The sequence below is a fragment of the Phocoena phocoena genome, chromosome 13 (genome assembly GCF_963924675.1).
Source record: "Phocoena phocoena chromosome 13, mPhoPho1.1, whole genome shotgun sequence".
NCBI classification, from domain to species: domain Eukaryota; kingdom Metazoa; phylum Chordata; class Mammalia; order Artiodactyla; family Phocoenidae; genus Phocoena; species Phocoena phocoena.
Window position 1 is genome coordinate 52,354,007 of NC_089231.1, and position 3,763 is coordinate 52,357,769.

Genomic DNA, 3,763 nt, shown 5'->3' on the forward strand with positions numbered 1-3,763 from the left:
GTTGTCTTCGGTTTGATTTTTTTTTTTAAGGCACAATTTATTGACTGTGCCAGGCATCGTACTAAATAGACAACTTCGTATAACTTGTCAGTGGTTTGTTATCTTTTTCTCTATAGATGTTGTCACCCACTTTCCAAAGTTTAACGATCATCTACCCAGGCAGGCAGCATTTATAGAAATCCCACTACTGAAGTGGTTAAGCACACAGGCTCTGGAGTCACATGACCTTAAGTCAAATCCTGCACCTACGGCCCTGCATGATATTGGGCAAGTTACTTAATCTCTCATCTGTAAAATGGGGTGGTACAATCAACATCATAGGTTTTTGTGAGAATACATGAGAAGTTATACACATATAATATTTTTAGAATAGTGCCTGGTACAAAATAAATGTGCAGAAAATGTTAGAAGTAATATGTAGGGTTTTTTTTAAGCTTGTGCTACATCGAGGATACTAAGAAAAGTTGAGGCACCTCCTTGTATGTGTTGGGCACAGCAGTAGATTTGGGGGCATTGTTCTGGGAACAAATGACCAGCAATGTAAAAATTCCAAAAGCTGGTATTTGGTGGTATATACAATTCACTTATTAAGAAATTTTACAATCATACATACAAATCATTATTGTCCCTTATAGCTATCAGATTCTTTGACTTCATATAAAAAAGTTACTTGTTATAGGCATTACTGCTTACATGTCCTTTCTCTGTCAAAAATATTCACTGATGAGAGTGATAATGTGTAACTACTAGAGCAAGAAATCAAACATGGCTCTTTTAAGTTCTCAAAGAGTCTATAATTCAAAATTAAAAACAAGCGTTTATTCACAGTTCTCTCTTTTGTGCTTTTTGCATTTTATTTATTCTTTTAAATTGATATTTGTTGCTCTTAATTAAAATTAGTTGGGTCTAGTATTTGACCCCCCATTAAATTGCAATCACCTGGGGGAAAATATTGTGTTTACAGCTGGAGTTGAGTTTAAAAAAAGAATACATTGAGCTTTTTTGTGTCTTATCCAATTATACATTAAACAGGTTTGAAGAGATACTATCTCTTCCCAAGCACATTCCAAAAAAAGCACAAAATTAATGATGCATTCAAAACAAAAGTGTTCTATTTCATTTTTATTCATCCTACTTGCTGAAAATCTTTAGAAAATGCAAACAGATTAAAACACAAAGTTTCCAACCTTTTTTAATAGTTCTGTACATTTAAATCTAGGTGACTTTCTTTTGACAGTTTCTGAGGCCAAAAGTATTTTAAGTACTGAAATAAAAACCTAGCCCTAGTAACGTTATTCTAAAATTAACTGTTTTTACCAATATACTTAGAGATATGCAATACCTCTTAAATTGCCATAGAAATAATTAGTCATATATGAACTAATTTCATAATGATTATGTAAAAACTGTCAAAATTAAAAGATAAAGGACAATGTTATTTTTCCTTTGTGACAAGGAGTTACGTGTTACTACTGGAAATTTTACTTTCTTCCTTGAAATACCAGAAATTCTTCTGTAAAATAAACACATCTCATCAAGACTCTCTGGAACTAGTATAATTACCAGAGGCAATCGCTGTGTTAGATCAAAGAAGCAAAACAATAATAGGCAACGTGTGACCTCTACCATGTCACCAGAGACCAATTTTTCAACAGGGAGAAGAGTCAATAATCCAGAACAGAAAACATTAAATAACCAGAAATGCTTCCAAAGTGTGGCTTACCACATCCATCAAGGCTGCCACACTCAGAGAGTTAGGAGTCTCTATGGTTTCCAAGAGAACAAACTTCTGGGGATTTATCACAACAATCATTAAAATCTGCATAAAGCACCAGAGGCAAAAACCAATTTCCCAAATGCAGAGTAGAATTTCAAAAGATACTACAATGATTTTCCAAATTTCATAGGATGCTTTAACAAGTATAAGGGGAAGAACACAGATGATTAAATATTTTGCATGTAACATTCACCTAATTTTTCTTATTTACCTATCCCCACTTAATTTTCCTAAGAAATTGTTTGGAAATCAGGCTATGAACATTAACCAGATAAATATAATTAGTAAGAACACATTAAAGACTTCTGCAGGTTTTTTGTTTTGTTTTCGTAATAATAAAACAAAACAGGGCTTTGGTTTCCTTTGTAATATATGTAGTTGACTAATAAGAATTATAAGGGTGCAAAGAGGGGTAAAGAAATTCCCACTCTCAGTAATTACAGTCAAATAGAAATACATTTAAAATTGACTTTTAAAAAGCACCACGAATAAAACTGTGCCTTGGAATCAGCAAAATCTGACTGATTTTCTTAGCTGCTACTGCTGTCTTCTTTCAAAATCAGATGTGAGTTAGGGACTGAACACACGTATCTGAATTATTTAACCTGCAAACACCTATTCAGCTGGTAATTCAGATAGTAAAAGAGGTGCTTAGCTTAAAAGGAAAAGCACTGGAAATTCAAAGCAACTGTGAACATTCTGGTCTTATAGGGATGTGTTACTCCTGCTGCCTTCAGCCTTCCACTTGGTCATCTGCTCCTGACTTTCCATCTTCTTATCTTATTAACATTGCTAATTGTATTTGTCAGTTTTGCCACAATTTCAGTGCTACTTAAACAGCTGTGGGTTTTCTTTAGGCAATTATCAGTCACTACACTTAGGTTTCTAAATTAGTTGTTGAAAGGCACTTTAACCTTGAAAAAATAGACACAGAGCACACTGCATCATTAAGCCTTACATGTATGTACATGTGGCTTTAAAATGAATAATTATTTAAAAGGATTTAAAAAATCACACACACAAGTAATTCAAACTTATTGTAAAGTTATACATTAGCAAGAAAATGCTTAACAAAGCCTATTTTATACTACTCATCATTTTATCTTTTCCTCTTTACTATACATATTGTAATACACACATTCTATGTCTAGGTACATGTATATAGTATATAAACTGGGCCATCAAAATACTGCCAAATTCCTCTACCTTTTACTACCTATCTGCCAGGTGGCAACACCCTTCGAAAGTCTCCACAATCATGTAAGTGGTACCTTGAAGTCACGGGCTGCATGGCAAAGAGTTCTTACCACATGCAGATTGCTCCACTTTCTCCATTTCCTTTCAAAGAGAAAATTATTTATTCTATTTGCTTTTCTTATTCTCTATTCTTGACTCTGACATTGTTTTTCTTCTAACTACTACAAAATGCACAAGAAACACAGTCAGGGAGAAACCCAAGTTTTAAAGTTATTCATCAACTGATGCCCATTTCTATGAAATACAACTAAATTAAAAAAACAAAACTTCTGTAATCCAAAAATAAATGGCACATGAAGTGCCATGTATTCCCTTTGTATGTTAAAGTCAAAGAACTTTTTAGAGTTAAGTTTTGGAGTTTTTAAAGGTTTATAATATCCTGCTTTGGGGTCAGTCAACAGCTTGTTAGAATAATTTTAAAATTAATGTAAGCTCATTCCTTACCCACCTCCCCTCCCCACCCCAAGACAGGCCACCTTCTGCTCCAAGGAAAGAAAAAGGTGGTATTTCAACAGTGTAAAATTCTTCACTGAGAGACAAACATTAAAATGATAAACATTTTGGAAAGCAAAGTACACTTCAAACCCTAACTGTTCTTTCAGACCTATATTGACTCTTATAGTAGTTGCCAACATTTGGTAAGGATTATCCTTCCATTAGACAAAAGCAAGCATTCCTTAGATAAATCAGGAGTTTTTGCCATGAGACTCATAAAACCTTTTCACAACA